Source organism: Eptesicus fuscus, chromosome 20, assembly GCF_027574615.1.
Source record: "Eptesicus fuscus isolate TK198812 chromosome 20, DD_ASM_mEF_20220401, whole genome shotgun sequence".
NCBI classification, from domain to species: Eukaryota; Metazoa; Chordata; class Mammalia; order Chiroptera; family Vespertilionidae; genus Eptesicus; species Eptesicus fuscus.
In genome coordinates, this window is record NC_072492.1 from 23,695,424 (window position 1) to 23,709,750 (window position 14,327).

Here is a 14,327-nt window from a genome sequence, read left to right on the forward strand (position 1 = left end):
CTACTACACCCACAAGCCACGCCCACCAGTCAATCAGGAGCAAGTATGCAAATTAACCCAGCCAAGATGGCTGTGGCCATGGAGCAGCAGGAGACTTGGGTTTCCCAGGCAATGGAGGAAGCCAACCTTCCCGCACACCCTGGCCAGCCCAGGCCTCCACTCAAAGCTACAAAGTTTCAATTATAGAAGATAAATAAATCCCAGATACCAGGGCCTCCTCTTGGGTTGCTGGGGGGCATGGACAGCCTGTAAACCACCACAGGCCTCTTGCCCAGGCTGCCCCACATCCCAAGGGAACCCCCACCCTGATCTGGGACACCCTTCAGGGCAAACAAGCTGGCCCCCACCCGTGCACAAGTCCTCTATCCTATCTAATCCTCCTATCTGATAAAAGAATAATATGCAAATTGACCATCACTCCAACACACAAGATGGCTGCCCCATGTGGTCAAAGATGGCTGCCCCCATGTGGACACAAGATGGCCACCACAAGATGGCCAGCAGGGGAGGGCAGTTGGGAGGGACCAAGCCTGCAAGGGAGGGCAGTTGTGGGTGATCAGACCAGCAGGGGAGGGCAGTTGGGGGCGACTGGGCCTGCAGGGAAGGGCAGTTGGGAGCGACCCAGGCCTGCAGGGGAGAGCAGTTGGGGAGTACCAGGTCTGCAGGGGAGGGCAGTTAGGGGTGACCAGGCCTGTAGGGGAGGGCAGTTAGGGGTGACCAGGCCTGCAGGGGAGGGCAAACAGGCTGGCAGGGGAGCAGTTAGGCATCAATCAGGCTGGCAGGGGAGTGGTTAGGGGGTGATCAGGCTGGCAGCAGAAGCAGTTAGGGGCAATCAGGAAGGCATGCAGGCAAGCAGTTAGGAGCCAACAGTCCTACTGGGATCGGGCCTAAACGGGCAGTTGAACATCCCTCAAGGGGTCCCAGATTGGAGAGGGTGCAGTCTGGGCTGAGGGACACTCCACTCTGTGCACGAATTTCATGCACCGGGCCTCTAGTACTTTAAAACACCTAGAAATGACAGATGCTGATTCATTATTGGTTGGGGTGATGACCTTGAAGGATTAGACTAACATTGGCTGGTCATAGACAGACCCTAATCTTTACATGCAAAGGCCAGATTTCAGTTGAATGTCATTTAAGATCTGCTTGAGCCAAGTCCCTAGACAGGGACAGAAGGAAACAGGGAGAGAGAGATAGGAAAGCTTTTTTTAATTTATTTTTTTAAATTACTGTTTAAAGTATTACATATAGTATTACATATGTCTCCTTTTTCCCCCATTGACCTCTCCCCAGACACCCCCACCTCCCAGCACATGCCCTCACCCGCCTAGTGCCTGTGTCCATTGGTTATGCTTATATGCATGCATACAAGTCCTTTGATTGATCTCTGCCTGCTCTCTGAATTTTGATGGTCTGTTTGATGCTTCTCTGTCTCTGGATCAATTTTTGTTAATCAGTTTATGTTGTTCATTATATTCCACAAATGAGTGAGATCATGTGATATTTATCTTTCTCCAGCTGGCTTATTTCGCTTAGCATAATGTTCTCCAGGTTCATCCATGCTGTTGTGAATGGTAGGAGTTCTTTCTTTTTTACAGCAGCGTAGAATTCCATTGTGTAGGTGTAGAGAGGGGGAGGACTTTTAAGATATTTGATAAGTTACATGAAAATCATGGTGACCTTGAAATAAAGGAAGAGAATGGAGAAATGCAAACCCATTCTTCCATATTGTTGTTTGTAATTCTTGTGCAGTTGCCAAAGAAATCAGTAAAAAATAAATAAATAAATAAATAAATAAATAAATAAATAAATAAGGTCTAGGACAGTGGTTGGCAAACTGTGGCTCGTGAGCCACATGCAGCTCTTTGGCCCCTTAAATGTGGCTCTTCCACAAAATACCACGTGCAGGCGCGCAAGTACACTGCAATTGAAACTTTGTGGCCCATGCGCAGAAGTCAGTTTTCGGCTCTCAAAAGAAATTTCAATCGTTGTACTGTTGATAGTTGGCTCTGTTGACTAATGAGTTTGCCGACCACTGGTCTAGGCTTACCAGGAGAGGAGAGAGCTCAAATTCAGAGGCAACTCTCTCTGTCCTCTTTCTAAGCCTAAAGAAAGCAAGGCATGGCCCAGTGTTTTGGAGACTGCTTCCACTCTCAGAGACCTGGGACTGCTGAGTTAGAGATTAGATGTGCATCTTCAGAAATGATCAGCTTTAGATATTCAGGCACCGTGTCATCTATTTTTCATCTGCATCGCTAGAATATATTCCTCCCTTAAATCCTCTTTTGCAGTGTTTGCTTATTATAATTCAGGGACCAGAAAAGCAAACGTACAGAGGTCTTATTTTTCTATTTTTTTTCTCTAGCAGTTCAGATCTTCTTCCTTCCCCCTCCTTCACACCCTGGGGAATCCCCAAAGAAATTTAGCGAGTTGGCCAGGCTGATCTGCACTGTAATTTGTGCTGGCAAACACTGCAGAGTTGTGAGCACCATCTAATTTTTTTCTCTCCTTTGCGCCATTCCTTCTTCTATTTACTCATCACCTTGAATGTTTACAATCCAGCAAGAGGTCATATACATTTATTAAACCTCTCTGTGCTCCCCCCCCCCTTTTTTTAAAGATGTTATTTTTAAGTCATCCTTTCAATTTCCTCTGATTTTCTGAATGGTTCCTCGGGGCTCTCATTATTTGGATCTCCCAGTGACTTAATCTTCTCTACAGCAGAGTGCTTAGAATTTCTTTGGCTTAAACTGTCACATTAATCACTTGCCTAAGCCTTCAAGGCTTTAGGGGAGAGCCTCTTTCCATGCAGCGGCTGCCCGAGTTGCTGCCACAGCAGCAAAGAAACCACATCTGGTCACCTCTGTTGAAAGCAATCTGCCCCCTACCAGCAGTTGAGCTTTGTGGTCACAGCAGAGCAAGCCCAGTGGGAGCTGAGGGATATTAGCAGCAAGAGGACCAGCAGCCATGCGGACGCCATCCAAGGTGGAGCCATGTTGTTGATAGCTTCTCACTCCAGGCCATGCCCAGGAATAGACATGTCAGAACCCACACGATGCCCCTTCACACACACACACACACACACACACACACACACACACACCACCCTCCCTTTGTTTAATCATGAGTCTTTTGTGAATCAGCTGGAAAGCCTGCAGATTAATTTCTTTGTACATGCCTTTCTTGGAATTTTTTTTTCATGGCATTATTAATTTCTACCCCACTGTTTTCTGACCTCCAAGCCATTCTTTTCTTTCCTCTCCTGTGCATAGATGTGAACGTGGAGCCCTCATTCATACTAACTGGAGTTTTCCTTAGTAATAATAGAACAGAGGCTCTGCTATTCTTTAGGGATGAGCTTATTTTAGGTAAAAATCTTCCCAGAGTGTGAAAAAAAATTTCTTCTGGATGTATCCAACTACTTGAAGTATGTCTCTTTTGTTAGCTTTGCTAATTTCAACTTTGGAGACAAGGTTTCTGTTAGGTTCATGATGAATTTCCCACAGTTCACAGAACAATGTCTTGCAGACACTATGCATTTGACTAGTAATTATCAGATACATGAATATAGGCCCATCTGTAGAGTGACCTGAAAGAGACATGTCAGAACCCATGATGTCTCTTCATAAACATATGGATGTATGACCTTTTGGGTAATATAGAGCTCCATTCCTCAGTACCTACTCAACAAACTAGGTACTATATTCATGTTGAATCCCAGGTGACTTCATCATTGAAATCTTTAACCTGAACAGCTCTGCTATAATCATGATTCTACCATGATTAGAACCCTCCTGGTTCATTCTCTTCTTTCATTTCTTGCTTTTCCCCTTATTCTTGCTCCTCAATATGATTTCTTCCATGTTGACCTAGATTCCCCTGGCTAATGCTCTTGTATTAGCCATGATATATGGCTTCCTCAATAGAAGGAGATGTACCATGCTTTTCTTTCAATATCTCCGTGTTGGTATTTCGGGCCTCCTGCAAGGCTGGCCACACTTTTGTGAGAAACCCCTAGACATTCCCAGTGATAGTTAATATTGTCAGATCTTTAGAAGCAGATGATACATTCTGAGGAGGGATGAGTATTGAGCCAGGACCCTGCCAAAGGAGAAAGCTGCTCACACCAAAGACCTATGCATCAGGTTACAAAATTCCAGTGCATTGGATGGTTATTTCTGTTTAAATGTTTTCCTAGTTGCACTTCAGTTTTTTTTCAGACCTATAAGAATTTTGGTAGAGAGTGAGGTACTAAAATATTTATTAAACAAAAATTCCCCTAAAGCTAACTGGAACTTCTTTTGGCAAAACTTCTTACTCTCAAGTTGTATATATATGTTTTATTGATTTCAGAGGGGAAGGAGAAGGAGAGAGAGATAGAAACATCAATGATGAGAGAGAATCACTGATCAGCTGCCTCCTGTATACCCCACACTGGGGATCAAGCCCACAATCCGAGCATGTGCCCTGACTGGGAATAGAACCATGACTTCCTGGTTCATAGGTTAATGCTCAACCACTGAGCCACACCAGCCAGGCCTACTCTCACGTTTTAATGGCAGTTCCTATACCAATAAACCTCTGCACCTTCAGCTCTCATCTTTTCTTTCCTGGACTGCAAGATCCTCTCCATCAGGGTTTATACCATGTTAAATTGATTTCTAGCACCAGTGTAATGCTTATACAGCCAATAAAGATTAAATGAATTAACTCTTTTGCTACAAATTATGACCCCCTGAGTGCTGTGCTATCATATAAAACACATTTTCATTATTAAAAAATTATTCACTGAGCAAATAGAAAGCAATAGGTATTTTTTCTAGGTACAGTGATGAATAACACGGGCAATCCTCATCCTCAGTTTAAATTTTAATAAAAATTGTCAATAAAATTAATTATGATTCCTTTAAAATCAAATTATTTAGACAATGTCCTGGCTCCTCTATATTAAATTTTCTAATCCTTTTGCACAATGCTATTGTACATGATATATACTTAATACGGTTTTGTTTGCTCACATAGATGAGGTATACATGAGGGTAGAAAGTATTTTTTCCTCCCAAAGAGGCTTACTTTAAAGGAACGATACAGATAAATTCTTATTTTACTCAGAAAACAGTTTTCCCAGATGAAATGTCTGGCTCATTGTTATTGAGTGGCAACCTGCATTCATTGTTGTTATCCATCCTCTAAGTTCCTTATTCTCTTAAGCTATTCTACATTTGCTGTTCTGGAGTACTTTGTCATGTCTAAGCTACAGGTTTTGAGGGACTGGGTACCAGACTAGATGAAGAGATATTATTACAGGAAAAAAAAAAAAAACAGTGGAGGAGGAGAAGGAGGAAGAAAGAAATGGGGATCTAGGGATAGAGGGAGGGATGGAAAGAGGAGATGTTTAAAAAGGAAGGGAGGAAATAAAAATGGATATAGAAATAAAGGAGGGAGGGAGGGAAAGAAGGAAGAAAGATACGGGAAAAAGTGGCAACTTCCTAGGGCTGCTGATTTGGGGAAGTCATTCCTGAAAGAATAAAACAATTGGCCAATGTGCCTGCATAAATACTCTGTTTTCTCACCCAATCCTCTCTCCGCATCTCTTTCCCACAGTGTCAGTCAAAAGTGCTTCGGGACATAGTTTGGAAAAATCAATACAGTTCAGTCAATCCTATTTCAAGTCGCTGAAGAGCACATGTTCTCTCTGTAATAAAGTGCGTTATCCTCTTCTGAATGAGATGAGTGCGGCTGAAGTCTAGGGAGGAGATGAGAGGCACTAATGCACTGCAGCGTTTAAACAAATCAATGGCCCACTCTACCTTGAGAGCCACCAAACACACACCTGATCCCCAGCAGGCCCAGCACTTAAAGCAGCTCCAGGCAGCCACCAGGCCAGCCATTTAGTTCCATTGCTTGATACCTTGGGAGCATCATCAGCAACAGGGAAGCATTAAGACGACAGGGGGGCCAGATTCACATCTGTCTAGGTAACTGCGAGAGCTAATCTGTTTGGAATACTGGGGAGATGCTTAGAATTTCACTGGTGCCCGTGGCATTACCCTGGCCACGCTGACTGTAAACACTCTTGCCAAAGGGGTGGCGGCGTCAGCTTTGTCTGTCTCCAGGAGAAAACATTTATTGTGTTATTCTTCCGTAAAGAGAGCTAGCAGGAGACTTTGCATTCCAAATTCAGTCCGTGGTTTTCCAAGTCATTTATTCTTCTTATGATAAGTGATATGCCGCCCTGGCTGGTGTGGCTCAGTTGACGGGGTGTTACCAGTTCAACTGGGGGGTGGGGGGGGAGGGGGGTTGCCAGTTCAACTCCTGGTCAGGGCACATGCCTAGATTGTGGGCTCATTCCCTAGTAGGGGGTGAGCAGGAGGCAGCCAATTGATCAACACGCATTGGTGTTTCTCTCTTGCTCCCTCTCCCTTCCTCTCTCTCTAGAGATCAATGAAAATGTCTTTTAAAAAATGGTATGCCACTAAAACAAACCTTATAAGACACACCACAAAGTGACAGGCAAAATAGGGTCTCAATGCCTTGTCTACATGCACTTGCATGTCCTTTTTTTTTTTTTTCCTTCCCCAAACTATAAAGGCTTTGGGTAAATGATCAACCAAGGTCTCTATTTTCTCTTTTGGCTCCAGAGTGTGTTGTCAAGCTTGGTAAATTTTTTAGCAGCTGTCAGAGTAAATTTATTACTAGAGATGTCTACATTCTTATGTAATCCAGAAGGGAAAGTCCTGGTGATGGGCTTGGTTTCAATTTTTGACGACCAAATGTCTAGCATGATTAGGATGCAGAAATAGAGTTGACAATATTAAATCTCCAACTGGCATCTATTATGCAGTAATGAATAAAAGCAGATTGTCCTAAATTGCACCGCTTTGCAACTTCCCTTCAGTCACATAGCCAAGAACCACAGACGGAGAGAAACTAGCTTGTCTGAAATTACATATACCGGATAGGTTTTCAAAGAATAAAATGCAGTGGATTTATTTTAGGGAAAACCAATGTAATAGTTTGTTCGTTGCTCAGTGCATATTTTCAAAAATATACACAGACACAAACAAAAAAAAGCACAGTTCCTAAAGTTCAAAGAAAAATAGACATAAAAGAGAGAAAATACAAATATACATAAAACAAAAAGAATACTAATATCTGCTCCCTTTGGAGTCTGGGGAGGACTCCCCTGTCCTTATTGAGGGTTACAGTATAGGACATACTCAAAATATGGGTAATGAATTACATAGTAAAATATTTCATGACTCAAATGGCTTAGGACTAAAACAATTTTATGGCTCCAGCAGTTTGGTTCAGTGGATAGAGTGTCAGCCTGTGGACTGAAGAGTCTCAGGTTTGATTCCAGTCAAGGGCACATACCTGGGTTGCGGGCTCAATCCCCAGTTGGGGTTGTGCAGGAGGCAGCCAATCAATGATTCTCTCTCATCATTGATCTCTCTCTCTCTCTCTCTCTCTCTCTCTCTCTCTCTCTCCCTTCCTCTCTGAAATCAGTAAAAATATATTAAAAGAAGAAAATTTTATGCATATAAAATTAAATATAACAAGTCACCAACTTGAAGTACTATAAAGGGAGACAATAAACTCATAATCTCCCCCATCTCATTAGCCATTCTTCCCAACCACCCAGATCATTTCCGTATCACATCCACCATGACATACTGCTGCTTTCGTTGCCCGTGAAAGTTTGTGTATCATAGTAAGCCCTCCGTATCTGCTTTTCTCTCTTTTATTTCAGCTTCATTTTTGTAACTGCCACTTTGCTTTGACGTTTTACTAACACTCACCTTCTGCTTTTCCATACACACAGTGCTACTTCTGGGCTCATGCGGTACCTTCCTGGATTGACACCTTTCCCTTTCTTTGGGAAGGTTGCCTAACTAGTCTTCATATTGCAAGGCTCTGTTTTGATTTTCCCTAAAGATCCTCTCTACTCTCACCTGCTCATCCAGGTATTTCTCCTCTACATTCTTATTTCATTATGTGCATATTTCAACCTTGTCATTACAGCATGTCCTGGTAATTATTTATTGTTATGAATGCCATCCTCACTGCAATGAGGTCATCAAGAGTAAAACTCATGTTTTATTCACATTTAAATATCAAGCCAGATAGCAGGATGTCAGACACATAGTGAGTACTTATCAAATACTTGCTGAACAAGCACACATGAAGGCCTTTTAGTATTTGCAGTCAAATTTCTGAAATGAGCCTGAGTTTACATGACATTCACAAGAAGAGTGTTGAGTGTCCTGTTGAAAATATATCTACCACTGAATATGGCTCAAAAGGGAGAGGGAGGGAGGAAATGAGAGAGAGAGGGAGAGAGAGAGAGAGAGAGAGAGAGAGAGGAGAGAGAGAGAGAGAGAGAGAGAGAGAGAGAGAGAGGATAATGAGTTGGGAAGCACACTTCGGCCACAAGTTTCTGCTATTCTGTTAGTAACCGAGAAAGAAAGAAAGGTCTTGGGAGTTAATGCATACATTTATGCGCTATATAGGCTGTTGATGATAATGGTTTTCTAATTAACTTCTCTCTCTCTCTCTCTCCCTCTTTTTTTTTCCCTTATGGGAATACCTGGGCTACAACTCCTTAAACAAACTTGCTTTAGTTCACTTATTTAGAATGCTAGAAATGATATGCTCTGTAAAGCTGTAAATCTTGGAGGAAGTGATGCCCCTCATTGACCAGGGTAATTCCAGCTATTTCCCTATGCTATAGCTCAAGCCTGTCGCGAGTTTGACATGCTTCCTCCCACACCAGCCAACAAAGAATATTTTGTTAACATTCTCACCAGACTTACTTTTCTGTTTTTTATATATATCTCCAAAAAGAAGCTTTTCTGCTGAAGGTGGCCATGGAGAAATATAGAAAGGGGGAAGTCAATTTTAGCAGAGACTTACCTGTGCCAGGCACTGTGATGGACACCTATGTTTTATTGTGTTTAATCTTGCAACAGCTCTTCGATAAAAATATTATCATGTGAGTTGTAAAGATGGGGAAGCTAAGACAAATAAAGTTCAGGTAATTTGATCTAGCGTATTGTTGCATACTTTACCTTCATAAAAGTTAGTGGCTTGAAACAACCAGCATTTTCCCCCCTCATGATTATGTGGTCATCTCCTTGGTCTTGGCTCTTCACCTGGCCTCTCCTTGGTCAGTTGTATAGCTGTAGTCTTCTGATAACTCAGCGGGGGCTGGGTGCAGTGGGATGAGGCTACTCAGATGTCTAGCCGTTGGTGATGACGGTGGGCTGAGCTGTGCATTTCTCACAGGCTAGGCTAGTTTTGTCATGTGACAGCTGAGTTCTTAAAGCATCCAGAGAGGAAGTAAGCCCCAGTGCACAAACCCTAGGAAGACTCTACTTGTGTCAAGTTTGCTGATGTCCAATTGGTCAAAGCAACTTACCTGGTCAAGCCCAGAGTTACTGTGGGAGGTGACTATGCAAATACAAGGTGTCAAAGAGGCATGACTCATTGGGAAAATCATTACTGTAAAATCTCACACACTTCATAAGTGGCAGAACTGCACTACAAACCCATTTGGTCTTCTGACTCTGAAATGTTTCCTCTGGATTGTGTTGTCTGGTGTGAATATGCTGTGAACCTTCAATCATTTAAAGTATTGATATGTTAAACTAATTCAAATGCTTATATGAGTACCTATGACACAGAAAATCTTTAATAAATACAAGCTCTTTTTAGCTATTACTATTAACTGTTATTTATGGTGGTTTGTAACTAGTAGGTATTTGATAAGTATTAACTAAATTAGTTTGAAAGTTTAAAAAAATGTAATGGAGACTTCCCCTTTCTTTTTTGAGCAACTTGGTTAAGCTCTTATTTTATCAAAGAATGTCTTCTATGCTGATCAGAATTTATTCTAAAGATAACAGAGGTTATATGAAGATATATATCAGGACAGTCCAAACTATGATTGGTTTCATACAAGCTTGTTTCTGATGACACAAAATATAATGAGGTGTGGGTATCCTCCTCCATCTTGCACCTTTAATACCTGTAATTCATGGCATTAATTCAGGAGAAGAAAGGGCTGGATGATCACACCACCTACTGGATTAGAATTTGCAGTTTTATAAGATTATCAGGGGATTTATATCCAGGTTAGAGACTGGGAAGCACGGTGGTCAACCAGTTGTTCCTCTGATCAGAATGTAAGAAAGTCATCTCCTTTAACTGTTGTTTTGCAAGCTTTAGTGATTATGAAAAAATACAAACAAGACCTCCATCCTCCATCCTACGTGACAGGTGATTTGTCTTCTTTTCTATAGATTCAAGAAAGGCCAAACCAAGAAGTTACTGTGAATAGTACATTTTCAATTCATTTCACCCTGAAGCAGCTGGCTTCCCTCACCCCACTCAGCCTAACTTTGAAGCTCTGCATTTGCACTTTGATGAATTAGCCATGTCACTTACAGCTTTACATCCAGAGCCCTCCCCAGATACGATTTCAAATGCCTGTTCATTTTATTTGGGTCCTGAATCCTAAGTTTTAATGTATATTCACCACAGCTCTCCTAGGTCAGCCTTTTCCATTTTCCCACCCACTGTTGTGCTCTAGCATGCTGCTATTAAGCTTTTTATTAACTTCCCTTGTTTTGATCTCTGGCCTCATTACTTTACCTTAAACTGCTAAAGCAGGGACTTTGTGTCAAGCTCATTCCATATTGCATTATTCTCAATATATTGTTATTTGTTCTCTATCCTTGACACTCTCACCTCTGTTTTGCCCCCTCAGCAATTCTTGCTGCTCTGTGGCATGTTCCTTCTTCTAGGTCATTAACATATAAAGTGGGGGAAAATTGGCTTTAATATTGACCCTTGTGGTTCTCTGTTTCCCAGCCTTCTGACTCCTAAGTGGTTTCCACACTCAAATGCTCTTTTTATAACAAATAATCCAACTCTATCTGTACATAAGTATGCTAAAAGAAGGGGTTGAACTCTACTGTTTTTAACTATAAAAGCATGATTTAGCCAGGCTTTTTGAGTTTAATGAAGTGTAACCCATAAAAGATTGTACTTGGCCATTGTACTGGGGAAGCAGTATGCCTAGCTGACGCAGCTGGGGAGAGGGCCAGGAGAGGATAAAGAACCATAAATTCACTTAGCTTCACTACTCGGTCTGAGAAGCTTTCATAAAACATAGGAAAACATTTTGCACTGACTGGGGTAAAGCGCTACTGAGGAAGTCGGAAAGAGAGATTGGGTTCCTCTTTTCCAAAGAAATGATTCCTATGCTACTATTTCCAAACCAATTACAAAACTCCAATTAGTCAATCAAAGATTCATTGGATGTCTTTTGCGCTGTAGCAAATGGCACATACACAACAGCGCCAGAGAGAAATGACATCTATGACTGTGTCTCCAGGGTAAGGATATAAAAGTACTTGTGGAAACTCCCAAACTAGGAGAAGACAAGAACTAGAAATCAGGTGCCAACTGGAGGTCAATAATGGAGGCCAGAAGGACCTAAGTTTAAAACTTGATTCCATATCTTCTTGGCAATTGCCTCCTATACTAATGAACTCTAACAATGAAATATCCCAATCATACCTCAGCTTATGTGTTTCTTCTTTCAAGAAATATATACTGTATATGTCATAGCCTATATTTTTTACACAATATGTGCATTTTGTGGATTTATCTATGCTTTTATGGACTAAGATATATGAGGGGAAACAGGAAGCCTGATTGAGTTAGGAATACTTTTGTTTTCAACTTAGAACAATCTTAAAAAGAAATAGGAGTGCCTTAGCCGGTTTTGCTCAGTGGTTAGAATGTCAGTCCAGGGATCCCAAGGGTCTTGGGTTCCATTCCAGTCAAGGATACATACCTCAGTTACAGGCTCAATCCCTGGTCCTGTTCGGGGCACTTGCAGGAAGCAACAAATGGTATGTCTCTTTCATGTCAATGCCTCTTTCTCTCTGTCTCTCTCCCTCCCTTCCATTCTCTATAAAAATCAATGGAAAAATATCCTCTGGTGAGGATTAACCAGAGAGAGATAGAGATAGAGATAGAGATAGAGAGAGAGAGAGAGAGAGAGAGACAGAGAGAGAGAGACAGAGAGAGAGAGAGATGGGAGTAAGAGGGTAAAATTTTGGGTCTTCAGAATGGATTAACTTTAGTGAACTTACAATTCCATAGTATATATTCAGTTACAATGAAAATATGTTTATTTCAAGGAAGAAAAAAAAATTTAGTCACTGATTTACTCATATAGGAGCTGTGATACTGTTTATGGAGATAATAAAATATGATATGATTTCATATAATGGTTTATTAGATAAATACATTTGTTGTTGTTTTTAATTTCAGCTCAGCTATTAGAAAATCCTCTGGCCTTGGGAAAGTAACATGTTTTAAGCCTCAGTTTTCTCCTCTAAAAAAAGGGGCAATAACACATTTAAAGAAATGTGTCATTTGTAGATTAAACCTGAATAGATGTGAAAAAACAGCTAGCACATGCCTGACTACAATAGAAATGAGTAAATGGCAATAGTGTTTGTTTTCACTTTTAGTACATTACAATTTGTATTATACAAAAGAATATTTAGAAGAGCAAGGACCTTTAAAAATCATGTAGTCTATCTCTGATTTTATAGAGGTCAATTCTTTAACTGACATGGTTTTGGTTCTTAACACTACATCCATCACATCATGTGAAAGGCCTGTTGCAAAAGATTGTTGTAAAGATTGAATAAGCCCATTTCTAGCAAATATTTGGAGCAATATTTCACATATAATGAATATTCAAAATTGTTAACCATTATTTCTCTTACAATCCAGTGCGTGGCAAAAATTTTTCTTTATCCAATTTTTTTTCTTGATTTCTCAATACAATGTATTGAGTCTCGACTCTTTGTACATTCCTATGTTTGATAAGAAAATGCACACAAAAGAACTGAAAAGAGCCTTAACTTTCTCCTAAAGATTTTATAACAGAGTTGGGGAAGCAACTTGAAAAAAGTGACTTCAGATCATTATAAAAGAATGTGCACTTACTTATAGGATTGATATTTTGCAAATTGACATGCTTCCAACTAGAGTAAAGCTCATGTTCAGTAAACAGATTGAAGCACGTGCCTTTTCCCTAAAAGAGAAGAGTGAGTTTCAGTGAAGCATCTGAAAGAGGTAGCAGGCACGGATAAATAGACACCGTTTCAGATGAGGCTGACAGCTGCAGGAGCATATGAAGAGGAAGGCAGCCGTTGGGAGGGTTCTGATATTTTAACTGAGTTCTGCTGCTATATACTTCATTGATAACTGCTCCATTGTAGCCCAGGCAAATCAATTATGAAATAACTGGCCATATGCCAACACCATACCAGACGTGAACCTACGCAGAGATTTAGACATACTCACTTTCTTCCTCATGGGAAGAATATTTCAACGTCCCTAAATAGATGTCCAGTGGCATGAAACTGACTTTACACTTTTGTTGTTGTTTCTCATCTGAGGATATTTTCCCATTGATTTTTATTTTTTTTAGAGAAGAAGGGAGAGGGAGAAGCGGAGAGAAACATTGATGTGAGAGAGACACATGAATTGGTTGCCTTCTGCACACACCCCAACCAGGGCCAGGGAAACTGCAACCAAGGCACGTGCCCTTGAGTGGAATCAAACCTGGGACTCTTCAGTCCACAGGCCGACGCTCTATCCCCTGAGCCAAACTGGCTAGGGCTGACTTTATACTTTTTAAGTAGCTTAAGGCAACTAAAGTATATGTTTTCAGGTAACAATTAGTCAGATTCATTAGTGTTAGACTTTTACTGAAACAACAAAAAAAGGGTGGTGGTGGCCTATATTCATTAGAACACATTGAAAACATGACCTTAAAATTGGATGTTTAAATGAGAAGAAATTTTAAAAAGTACTAAAGGATTCTGTGAATTAAAAACTATAGATATTGATTGTGTTTTATTATTTTATTGAGGCAAGAATACTTAATATGAGATCTCCGCACTTAATAAATTTTAAGCGTACATTACATTATTGTTAAAATTTAGGCACAATGTATAATAGATCTCTCAAGCTCATTAATCTTCCTTACCTGAAACTTTATGCCCTTGACTAGTCAATCCCACCCTGGTACCTCCTACCCAACTCCCAGGTCACTCTTTGATTCTGTGAATTTAATTATTTTAGATACTTCATCTAAGTGGAATAATGCAATAATAGTCTTTCTGTGAATAGATTCTTTCACTTAGCATAATGTCCTTAAGGTTTATCTATGTTAGCACATATTGCAGAATTTTCTTCTATTTATTTATTTATTTTATTTATTTATTTATTTT